The sequence below is a fragment of the Mytilus californianus genome, unplaced genomic scaffold (assembly GCF_021869535.1).
Source record: "Mytilus californianus isolate M0D057914Y unplaced genomic scaffold, xbMytCali1.0.p SCAF_5, whole genome shotgun sequence".
Taxonomy (NCBI): Eukaryota; Metazoa; Mollusca; class Bivalvia; order Mytilida; family Mytilidae; genus Mytilus; species Mytilus californianus.
This window is the reverse complement of record NW_026262701.1, coordinates 75,746,664-75,760,303: the sequence shown is the minus strand read 5'-3', so window position 1 is coordinate 75,760,303 and position 13,640 is coordinate 75,746,664. Positions and strand designations below refer to the sequence as shown.

Sequence of the window (13,640 nt, the reverse complement as noted above, 5' to 3'; positions counted from 1 at the left end):
AAATTAAAAGCTCAAATACATCAAACGAATAGAAGACAACTGTCATATTCCTGACTTGGTACAGGCATTTCCTTGTGTAGAAAATGGTGGATTAAACCTGGTTTTATATCTATCTAAACCTCTCACATGTATGACAGTCGCATGAAATTCCATTATAACAATGTGTAAACAAAAAAAAAAACAAACATAATATGTAAAAATGTCAAAAAAAGGGGTACGGCAGTCAACATGGTGTTATAATTTTAATCACTATAAAACAAACAAATATGTCAGAAAATAAAAATAAAATGACATATAGACAAAGCACATAAGCAAAAATGAAACACAATAATACAACAAATGACGATAGCACAGTAACACAATAGCGGGATGTATAAGTACCGAGCCACGCCAAGAGGATATTATCAAAAATAGATTAAACAGTAAAGTAACTAATTTACAAAGACAAACAAAAGAACACTATAATACGTAATTATCTTTACTTCAAGACCATCGTGTATTATTTGTGAAGTTGATACGGAATATTTATTAACAAGGTCTTGGTATCTTCCGATGAACTTTTTTTAGAAAAAGTACGAGACGTACTTTGACATAACCCTGGATCATCAACTTTCTGCTCAGACACTGGTGACGTTTTATAAGTCTGAGTAGCAGCTGTAAGCTCTTGAATACCGATTGAGTTGGGAAATGTATATGCCATATGCAGGTGAATTTGGTACATTGCTACTAAGGTGGGGGAAATTGATAATTTCAAAATTAAAATCGCCTCGTTTGTCATATTCTGGTACTGAGATGACCGCTTATGTCAAATTCGAGGTATAAGTCTAAAAATGAGGCGGAGGAAGCCATGTCTGTTGTTTTTTTAATTTCAAGTTCTGGAGGATATAAAAACAGAAAAGTGTGGATTGTTAATGAAAAGAACATCAACAATATATCTGATGGTGAAATTAAATGATCTGGCTTCTTTGATCTTCTTGTTTTTGACAAGTGTCTAAAGGAACTCCGACTCATATGAAAATAAGAAGAGGTCGGCAAGGAGAGGCACACAGTTCGTTCCCATAGGAATGCCGACAATTTGTTGAAAGAAGTCTACCTCCAAATTCAACAAATATGTTGTCAATAAAAAACTCCAATATTAGAATATGAAGCGAGATGATGCATAAACTATTTTATTTTTTTACGTTTTCAAGGTAAAATTATCAACTCAAACACGCCTGAACAAAAAAAAGTGTACTCGACACATGCTCGATTTTCTCTTTTCGAAGAAATTCTGGCCCATTTTTAGAATTCATTCTCCCCAAATAAAAATCTGTCGCTGGGGCGGAGATTCAAAGTTAGGCTTTAAAAGATCAATCCTTTATATTTTTTGGTGATTTTTTTTCGGCGGAATTTATGCTTATGCACAAAAAGATCCACATGAATTTGAACCTACCACAATCGACTGCTTTGTGGAAATGCTTCTTTAATTAAAATTTTACAAATATCTCGAAGCTCCATACTATAATTTAAGTAAAACACGTATATATAAGATGCATACAATCTTAAATTATGCAACATTAAACTTTTAAAGCCCATAAAAACAGATGTAAAAAATTCCAACTAAGCCTTTTTTACCTTCTCTACTAAAGAGTATTTTTTCCTTTGTTAATTTCAACTTGATATCAGCCTGTACGTACCAAATAATTTTGCACATGGAGGTGATGTCCATATAGACAAACATTGTCTTGCTTGTCCTCTATATTTGAGGGTATACATTAATTGCAGATTGGCCATAATCTATGAATTTTCACAAAAAACATGCTAGGAGGCATTTTCCATGATGCCACGACTACATGTAATGTGAAGTTATATAAATCACAAATTACCTGTTTTATTGATTTCGATTAATATCTTTATGAATTAAATGTTCAATCGTTCCTTCCTCAAAAGAAAAAAGAAGGAGGGATATACTATTTCCTCTAGATTGTGTAATTTTTTTAATGATATGGCTTTCTTTAAAACTACGGTAATGCACATATATATCAAGTTTGTAAATTATATATATCTGAGTAAGTAATATTAATAAATTGATCGACAGTCATATTATTAAGGTAGGATATGTATGGTTCATTGAAACAAAAACTTTCCTGAGTGTGTCCGCAGATGTGTACTGGAGCCATGTTATAACCAAACAAAGACTGTCCAACAATATATGTTTAAAGTTCAGAAAGGGATAATGCTAATGTGATATGTATATGAGCCCTGCTCAGACACAATTTGTCGTATGTTTGAACCGACCAGCCTTTGCTTCGTCTAAAATTTAGTAGAAGGAAGCCGTGTCTGTTGTTTCTTGAATTTTTAGTTCTTAAGGATATATCAATGGAACCCAATCAGAAAAGTTTGGATTGTTAAAGGAACGAACATCATCAATATATATGAATGTGAAATTAAATGATCTGGTGTCTATGATCTTTTTGTTTTGGTGCGAGATTCAAATTTAGGTTTAAAAGTATCAATCTTTTATCTTTCTGGTGATTTTTTTTCGGCGGAATTTATGCATATGCACAAAAAGATCCACATGTATTTGAACCTAACACAATCGACTGCTTTGTGGAAATGTGTCTTTATTTAAAATTTTACAAATATCTCGAAGCTCCATACTATAATTTAAGTAAAACACGTATATAAAATGCATACACACTTCAATTATGCACCAACACTAAACTTGTAAAGCCCATAGGAAAGGATGTAAACAATTCAAATATACCAACTTAGCCTTTTTTTACCTTCTCTACTGAAGAGTTATATTTCCTTTGTTTGATTTCAACATGTTCAACTTGATATCAGCCTGGGTTGATTGGGTTCAGTATTCTATGGTATATGTATAGCAGTAAACTGGTTTTTAAACTCATTGTCATCAAAATAGCTTTAAACGAAATATGTTATGTAATTATCTTCCCTTGAATATCAATTTATTTGTTTTTCATTTATTATCTCCCCTTATCAATTTTAAGCAATATGATGTAAGATATGTATATTTCTATTATGAATTAATGCAAGCTAGTTTGAGTTAAACGAACCAATTCCATCTTTTTCTTTCAAAGATAAATGAGCAAAATTGCAGAAAAAAAAATGCCTTTAAAGGATATATAATTAAACTATACAATATAATAGTACAAGAATCAATTAGTATGACGAATTCCGTGTAAAATATATATGTTGAAACACACAAAATATAAGCCACACAATGACAACAGTTATAACATATTGCATATTTAATTTGTTCATTTAATAAGGTTTTGTACTTGTAGCATTATATGTATTTGCATTCCATCCTTTAACTGGTATACATTTTGGCTGGTTTGTATGCGTACTACTTATTAGGTCCTCTTATTTTATAACCTCAATTTGGTCTGTATTACGCCAATGTGTTATAAGTGAAATATTTCAAAGAAGTTAATGCTGGAAAATAAATTAAATCACAAATTCAAATTTTAAGTAATTGCAACATCTGGGATGCCAAGTATACCGCATCTCCTGTATGTCCTGGCTCGTACATGAACTTTGATGCAGGTGGGCTACACAAAATGCATATCATCAACAGTTCAATAAAAATAAATAATACTTACCGAGGCTTGGTTGAATTGTAAGATGAAGATAAATCAGAAGTTGCTCGGACCTAAAGTTGCAGTATCCCTAAAATATAAACAAAAAATGACAGACAATACTCAATTATGATAACATCTTATACAAACTTAATGTATCTAGAAGTGCAAGCTACTGGTGAGGAAAAAAAAAAAGACAAACACTAGTTATATACCAATTAAGACGAACATTCGTAAATAGAGGATGATTAGCAGTAAGGTCTTTTATTAGCCTCTAAATTGAATATTTAAAGAATGATTTTTGTGTTTAGATAATTGATACAATTGTAAAAACATTTAAACCACATGGAATTTAATGAATGTTTACTGTTTTCACAAAAACATGCAAAGAGGCACTTTCCTTGATGCCACAACTACATGTAATGTGAAGTTATATAAATCACAAATTACCTGGTTTATTGATTGTGATTAATAAGCCAGCTTTAGCTGGCACTAATGGTAGAAAACTCTCTCTACATGATCAATCGAAAAAGTTTCGTCACTCTCGTTAAATCTCGTACGATTTCTTTTTTAAATTTCGAAGTTGATCAAGTCAAGTTATATAACTCTTAAAAATATTGTTTTTTCTTTTTTTTCCTTATATTTATTAAATAAATATTGTATTCTTGCTTGGCTCCAAATATAAAGTCAATTCTTCAAATAATGAAAACGAAATTAGCATTGGAATATCCTTAAGGACATTGTCAGGACATTAGTTTAACCCTTATATTTTTAATGGCTGCCAGATTCTCGTTTAATCGCGATCTTGAAAAAACGGGACAACACGGAATAAATTCGATGTTAAATACGACATGAATTTTTGTTTGTTTACAAAAACAAGAAATTATAAATTTTAGTAACTTGTGTAGTTTATTCAAATTTTATTGTACCATGGAAATAACCGAAGTTTGGACAACAACATCTTACGCAATGTTTCATCGTCTGCTTCATCTTTCCATTATCAGTGACAAATTTCCTAAATAACCACAGGTACTTCATTTAAAAGTTACAATATCATAATTTATGATTACATTTGTAGTGTAAAAGTTCCGTCCAGCCATGGGATGGGAACACAGAAAAACACTCTGCAAGCAATAAATTTCGAGAGAAACGTAGCCGGAGGTAGTAAAATCCGGTGCTCTACCTCTGGTTGACCATGACTACTATTATTCATTTTCTACAGAATTTCCCATATCAATTTTCAGTGATAATGAAGTTGGTTATACTGTTCAATGTGAGCACGGTTATTCCTGTAGCTCACAGACAAATGCAGGTTAAATTCAAAACTTTACAAAAGTTTTAAACAAAAAAAATATATTTATATCTACATTAAACAGTCCCAGGAGATGGAGACTGGGTTTTTTTTCACTCTCTAGGTTTAATCATAAAACAGCTGTAAAAGGAGACTTGAGTCTGAGTGATACATTTATAGGTACATATATCTTCAAATCTTATGACATATATATTGTATGCACCCATATTGTCTAAAATAAGATTTTATGGTAATACCATGACTTTTGATAGGTATAGAGCATGTTACTTGGAAGTATGTTGGCTACATTCTTTGAAATTCAAGCTGCCAACACATTATTTGGATGCAATATATAAATATAATTGCCTCCCGCAGTCGCCTGTATATTTTATGCGTCAGTTTAAACCTGATCATAACATTTTTCCTCTACTGAATACTTTTATCAGGTGCACATTTCAACCTATTAATTAAAGCAATAAACACTTATGGCTATAACGTCATACTACCAAAATTGCACTGAGTACCCAATTTGCACCTATTCATCAAAAATAACTGCGGAAATCATACAAATTTCTTTGAGACTAAGCAATTTGTATTGTAATGATTTGACATTATACATGTCTTTCAACATCGGTTAATATATTTATAAATTAAATATACACAAATCGTTCACAATGAGAATATATAAACATATGAAGCACTCCCGGGAAAAAGTAAATCTACGAAAACGCCAATGGTGTCACCATGCGAAGTTGTATAATTATCATCTTTTAAAAACTTCACAACTTCACAACTACAAGTTAATTCTCATGACCAAAATAAAATTAAGTACAAACAAATAAGCAATAAAATGCTTCGCCAAGCACAGCCTAATACAACCGCAGATGTAGATTTAGCATATAAAAAACACCAAAAATTTTATGTCAGTTGAATTCGAAATCAAACATATTTTAATTTTGGACCCTTCAAACTTTGATATGGACTAATATAAAAACAGGTATAAGATGAGCCCGAACATTTCTATTCAGCAGCAGTCTCCAACTACATATCCATACTTGCCAACCTCTGACAATGAGAAATCATGTCATGTGTGAAAACGCGTGACGTAGATGCGGACTTCTTCATATGAACAATGTTATTAATTTCACAGTAATCATTATACAAATTTGTTAATATATACATGTAATAAACAAGAGTCTACTGAATTGAATTCAACTGTAACATATCTCCTTAATTTTATATGATAGTCCTACAAAAATGTTGAAAAATTATGTGTACGTTTAATTTTTTTTCTAGATTCTCTCATGTCATACATGTGAAAGCGGTACCTTTTTGGTCACTATTTATGTGTTGCGTCTAAATATGAATTGTAACACTTTATAGTGACTGACCAGGTGAAACAAATACTTCTCAAGAAACATGCAGAGAAAGAAGACAACTTGGAACAGCACCAGCCATGCCAGACTATGTATGAATAAAAACTCAGATCGGAATAGCATGGACGATATGTTAGTTATATGTCCTTGTGAATAGCAAGGAAAGCTATCAATAATTCTGAAGATTACGCAATGTTATCAGGTTTATCGTACATTTTCTGTTCAAATTTTCAAACAATCAGTGAATCATTCAAAAAGGCTAAACTAACTTTTTATTACTGAAAGTTTCAAACAATGTCATTCATGAAATAACTCGTGCGTTTCTGCGAAAAAAATCATGTGCAATTTTGTGAATTAAAGGGAAAGAAGATCCTTTTGCGGTGCACTCGTGCATGTCAATTGGGAACTGACCCAATATATTTTCTTTATCATGACCAGTTCACTGATACTGACGTCGACATTATCAAGAAGTACGCATCAAAGGAAAAATGCACAAATTACAGATAAAATAATTTACACACCCTGTTTCGTGTGTATCTCCTGCCATATCAGTACTTGTTGCATTTATATATAAATGAGAAATAATCAATGTAAAAATGGTAAATTTTTGGAGAAAAAAAAAAAAAAATTATGGAAAAAACAACCCAAAAATGTTGTTTTTGACCATATGATAACCCCCAAAATCAATTCTAACCTTTCTTTTGTGTATTGAACATGTTGAAGTTGAACCTTCTGGTACAATTTCATACATTGTCATAGAGATCCATTTACTTAAACTTAAGTTATTGTCCGGAAACCAAATGTGTCCTCGGACAACAACAGCAACATGATTGCATTACTCGAAAGCAAATTTTTGACATATTCCCCTTTTCCATTCTGAATTTTATTTTTCCGTCGTATAAAAACTTGAAAAGTAAGCTAATAAAACGAAATGCAAAAATGACATAAAACTGATTCTGAATTAGTACATGAAATTGATGTAGAAACCCAAAAACAGAAGATGATCAGGAATACATTTATACTGCTGAGTGTTCTCCCCTCAAATTTTAAACAGCATCTTAGAAAATAGCAAAATCTTTAGATTATCAACTTAACAATCCTATTTATGGTTCCTTATGCTGAGATCAAAATGAAAAACCTGATCAAAACATCATACTAAACAGGCTCACTGTAAATTCAAACTCTTCTTTCAACATTAATCATAATGATCCTCTTGCTGATCACATATATATGAGATGCAGGAAACTGGGAATACAATATAAACATCCAGATAATTTAGAAAGTAAAAATAATTCAACAAACATAAAGCGTTGTTTGCAATACTAAATAAAAAAAACAGCTAGAACTTTTAGATATTGATTAAAAAGATATTCCAAATCCTCCACCTTTTCATGAAAATAAAAAAAATAATACTTTGATAAAGTTATGAAAAGGGCGGCCGGGGGGGGGGGGGGGGGGGGGGGGAGGGGGGGGGGGGGATATGGTTTTTTGTTTGAGTTAGATTTTTTTTCATGCAAAGGGCTTCAACGCTATCATTCAAAAATTAACACTAGAAGGTATGGGGATAATCTGGATTCAGAATATTTTTTTGTCCTCTGCTTGATTAGAATTTTTTTTTTTCATCAATTTGTGAATCAGAATATTTTTGAAGAAAAAAACATACTCCATCCTGCCTTTTGAAGTTCAATGATCGTTCCCTTAACATTTTCCATATGAACTTAATATTTTATTTTAGACAAAAACTATATGTAGGACATTCGTCCTGAACATGCATGAAATATTTGCCATTGGACGTTAGGCAAACCAACAATCAATCAATAAGTAGGACATAGTCTTGGTAAGCTGGCTTTCAAGGTAGCGCCTTCCGCATATTATCTTCATGAATTAAATGTTCAATCGTTCCCCTTCTCAAAAGAAAAAAAAAGGAGGGATTTACTATTTCCTCTACATTGTGTAATTTTTTTTTAATGATATGGCTTTCTTTAAAACTACGGTAATGCACATATACATCAATTTTGTAAATTATATATATCTGGGTAAGTAATATTAATAAATTGATCGACAGTCATTTACTTAAGGTAGGATATGTATGGTTCATTGAAACAAAGACTTCTCTGAGTGTATCGGCAGGTGTGTACTGGAGCCATGTTACAACCAAACAAAGACTGTCCAACAATATATACAGATGTACACTGTAGGCATAGATCAAAGAAATTTAGACTATCCCAATTATATTTACAGGTGTATACTGGAGTGTAGTTACAACGAAACACAGACTTTTCCAATGGTATCTACAGGTGTAACTGGAAATATTGTACAATGAAATGACAACTTTTCCAATGATATCTACCATGTCTATATGTGCAAATGGAAATATCGTAAACTGAGGTCTTTTTCAATGGCACATACATGTGTAACTAGAAATATTACACAATGGAATGAGAACGTTCCAATGGTATTTACAGGTGTAACTAGAAATAACGTGCCATGAAATTAGTACTTTTCCAAAGAACGTGCAAAGAACGTTTTACTCATTATATTACGGTACAAACAATATAAGATGAAGAGCATCGTAAAGCATTGGATTGTTGTCTCCAATTTAATGTACATTCCCTTTTTATGCATTTGATTTTCGATTCATTGTTCCTCAAAACATTATCAGATATGTCTTCGGTCGAATATTGTTTAACATTTGTTTCGTTATTTGACTTCTGGTTTTTATTGTCCCTTTACTTCTTCGTCACTCATACTCTGCTAACTTTTGCTTCCATGGATGGTTGGATAAATTGGTATTTAAAGTTCAGAAAGGGATAATGCTAATGTGATATGTATATGAACCCTGCTCAGATACAATTTTTCGTACTTCTGAGCCGACCAGCCTTTGCTCTTATTCCTAAATGATTTATCTCTTTTGAGAAGCAGTTAATACACATTTTAAACTTTTAGTTTAACCCATTTGAAGATCATATCAATGACCTATCACGACAGAGGGGTGCATGACAATCAAACTACTGAGTATGTTTTTGGCGTCGACCTTGCATGGTATGTAAACCGAACTTGAAATCATACACTTCTATCTGCTTGGTGTCAGGAATCATACACTTTCATATGCTGTGTGTCAGGAATCATACTCTTCTATTTGCTGTGGGTCAGGAATCATACACATATATCAGTTGTGGGTCAGGAATCATACACTTCTATATCACGTATATGCTGTGAGTACGGAATAATACACTTTTATCTGCTGTATGTCAGGAACAATAACACAGAAATCTTATCTTGATATACCAAAGGATCTGTGCAGTTTTTCAATGACACATGTTGATCAGGTTTATGCTATTAATACTTAAGATTAGTACATACAATAAAACCTGACCTCTAAAAGTATATGCAAACACATACTGGCAAAGCAACCGACTACAAATGCATTCAAATATTTATACTTAATGAACATCAGACATTGTTTTAACATTTCTAGTCAAAACCAGAGATCCTAATTAGCCTGCGACGCTCACCTCGATCTATGTACATTTAGAACATTGAAAAAAAATCACGACTAAGATCGTTTGTTTCTTGATTATGTCTTGCTGATAATTTTTGTTGTTTATATTTTTCTTTATCTATTACTATTTGTGCATTGTATGCCAAACAATGAGTACACATCGACTGACAATTTTGGCCGTGTTGATAAATTTTCAGATCTGATTATTGTTGCTGTTCACGGTTTTTCTTTATCTTCTATAATTTTGATGCCTAATGCAAAAAATGGTAAAAAATTAATTTGTTGGGAATAACCACCTTTACGGGGTCGATCAACGATTTTAGCAATGGTTAGAAATATGTAGATCTTGTCCAGCTTATCATTTTCCTTTTTTAGTTTCTCTTTATCTAATGTGGGTTTTCAGATAACAAGCCCAACATATGTAATAATCGTCACGTAGGCGTAATAACTCCTAGAATGAGTCGACCAACGATTTTGGGCACTTGACTTATATGTACATGTACATCTTGTCTAAGATACATTGGTTAGTTCCACCACCTTGGTTGGTCCCAGATACCATTAATAAACTGATATACGATACAGTCAGACAGCAAGCTCTTAGAAACGACCGTTGTTGCTTCTTTCTAAAGAAAACATTTGGAATGATATTTCACATGTTTAAGACTGCCATTCTGAAATTGTGTTGCTTTCGCGGAAAAATGTAATTTGCGACAATTTAAAAAAAAAAATCTGTTTTCTAATTCATACATGTACTTGCCAATGGAGTCAGAAATTGTCCTCGTTCTATTTCTTAGATTATGATATGAATAAAACATATAATGCAAATTGACAGTCCAAAAACAAATACGTTATAAAGATAGTTTTTCACAAAATTGTATGTTAGTTTTTTCTAACGTTTTTCAAAGATAAACGAAGATTTAATATATTCTACGCAAGGTGTGTCTATTCGTAACCTTGGCCAATGTTGGCAGTTGCTAGAATGTTAGGGTCCTGTTTATTGAATTACTGATACTAATCATGATATAAGAGATAAATCACTGTAGACTCTATGAACACATTTATAATTTGATTCGTCAAACATGCTAAGAAACTTCAGTAAGAACCCAAAAACCATAGGATACAAAATTATAAACGCATATTCCAGAGATTGTAGTAGTTAACAGATAACTATACCACACTAAATCATAAGATAAAAAAAAATCGGGACAAGAAGAACAGAGCTTTCGGAGTAGAGAATGCTTTAAACTGAAACCTTTGTTTTAAAAATAAATAGAGGCAATATCAAATGCAAACAGAAAGTTAAAACAAAACATGGCAAAACAGTCAAATTTGTTTTCAATTTCAGATATTACCGTAACGTTTTTGATGAATTATCAGTGTAGCAATTTTCAAACTTTATATTATTAATTCAGTAACAAAGAAGGTAATTCAATTATCCCTTAGTAATTTTTACTATATAATTTGTCAGCAATAGTTCTCTAATATGTCGGTTTTACTGTATTTAAAAAAAACATATATAAATGTATTATGTTGTAGTATTTTATCTTTTGATCAAATATGTTTTGTCTTTTGAATTTTAAATGAATTGTTCTTAATTTAAGTACTATGTATTTTTATTTACACCGACATACGATACTCAACTTTTGTTGTGACTTCATAATACAATCTGCGAATACGGAAACCATTCAATTGAAAGAAAATATTACAATCTGCTCACAAGGAAACTACTGTCTCGTGACAATATGAATACAGTGGTGGTGATTATATCTAGTATTATCTTCCGTTTAAAGGATATTTTACTTTGGATTTTCCGTATAATTGATTTTCACAGTAATCATTTAGATCTGAAATGACTGTCCATGAGTAGGTTTCATCCAATTTAGAGAGAGAATCAAGACGAACATATTTTGCACAATTTTAGCCTTCATGTTTAAAGTTGACAAGAACGAACATTAATAACAAAACTAAAGTTGCTTTTAGTTATTTCAAACCTTTGACGACTTCTGAATTTACTCTTCTCTTCGCATACACTAACCTTTGTGACATTTGTATTCTAAAGTATTTTATTTTGACTCGTAAATGTCGTCTCGCTTATTCTATGTATTTCATTTTTTATTATCATTACCAATAATTTTCTCTCATATTCGGAACTACTAAAGTATTGCTTTTTATATCTTGCATTATATTCAAAGTTCAAAAGATTTGATCAATTTCTATTTTTACTTGATGTTTGTTTAATTTATGTTTGGCCTTATTGGTCTATAGATAGGCATAATGAGATCAAATACCAAACTTCACTGCATCAAATGACTTTTTTGAAAATAATTCTCCTTTCAGTGATTTTGAGTGCAAAAAAAAGATCAATCATACCAGGCATTCGACAAACTCACGTTTCGTCTTCACAAGACTCAACAGTCCCATTTGAATGAAAACAGTAATATAGGAATACCAACTTTATTAAGATTGAAAAGCACTGCAGCCCCAATATCATAAAAGTGTGGTCGAATCTGGCTAGAGCCATCTTTCCCTGAGGTAAAATTACATATTATATGATAAGGTCGGGAATTTAGGTTTAATATCTGCCTATAATATAAGTATCTGACATATTTAGTATTTTTACAGATGCAATTTAAGCCAATGTCATAAATGCATTTGATATTTGACAAATCCATGTTTACTATCCATGAATTAGTGTAACAGAGATTTATGTCTTTTTTCTGTAATATTTAAATTATATGAAAAGGATGGAGCATTGAATTTCCAGCTGTTAATTAACATCAATATGCATTTGTATTTTTCTGCTATTCAGAGCACAAGTTTGGGACTTTTTTTTTTAGAGTGGCACACTTGCAATTTTTATGTTATATAAATATAAAATATTTCTGATTTGTAATTCAAATTCATCAAATGTAACATTTTAAAGGATGGTCCCCAAACAGCTATCTTTTTGGTTTTATTTTTATTCATTTAGTACTAACAGATTTGATACAATTTTATTTCATTCGTTTTGAAATAATGCCTCTTAACCGTGTTAACCTAAATAGGTGTGACGACGTCTGACAAAATGGGCCCAGATGCGGTAAAACGTATTGTTCACTATGACGTTACAAAGTTAGCACCATGAGCATATGAATACTCGTATAGGCTTGTATGCTGTCACATTATATGCTGAGCCTACTGATGAGTCCCATTTCAAATGATCACATTTTAACCAGAAGTTGAAAGTATGAGTGAAAATTATTGGCAATGATACCAAAAAGTAAAATAAATAAATTAAGCATCAGTTTTGACTCGTGAATTTCGTCTCGCTGAATCTATTTATTGTATTTTTTATTATCATTACCAATAATCTTCTCTAATATTCGGAACTACTAACGTATTGCTTTTTATATCTTGCATTATATTCAAATTTCAAAACATTTGATCAATTTCCATTCTTACTTGATTTTTGTTTAATATATATTTGGCCTGAATGGTCTTTAGATAGTCATAATGAGATCAAATACCAAACTTAACTGCACCAAATGACCATTTTGAAAATAATTCTCCTTTCAGTGATTTTTAGTGCGAAACAAACAGATCAACCATACCAGGCATTCGACAAACGTACGTTTCGTCAACACAAGACTCAACAGTCCTATTTGAATGCAAATAGTAATATTAGAAGGCCAACTTTATTAAGATTGAAAAGCACTGCAGCCCCAACATTATAAAAGGATGGTCGAATCTGGCTAGGGCCATACCTGGGGTAGAAAACGATTTATGAACAGTTAAATTACAAAAACGTATCTGTAATATTTCATGTCAGTACATAAGTCATGTAAGTGGTGATTACTGGGCTAGTGATGCCCTATATGCGAAACGTACAACAGCAGAAACATTGGTCA

General features: G+C 31.7%; 1 long non-coding RNA gene across 1 annotated transcript in view; it reads right to left on the bottom strand.

Annotated features, from left to right (window-relative positions):
* LOC127703063 (uncharacterized) overlaps window positions 1-13,640 on the bottom strand; it is a 71,990-nt gene that overhangs the window by 12,334 nt on the left and 46,016 nt on the right. Inside the window, exon 2 of the long non-coding RNA XR_007982648.1 lies at window positions 3,609-3,675. This is a non-coding gene — a long non-coding RNA (uncharacterized LOC127703063). The remainder of the gene's footprint in view (window positions 1-3,608; window positions 3,676-13,640) is intronic.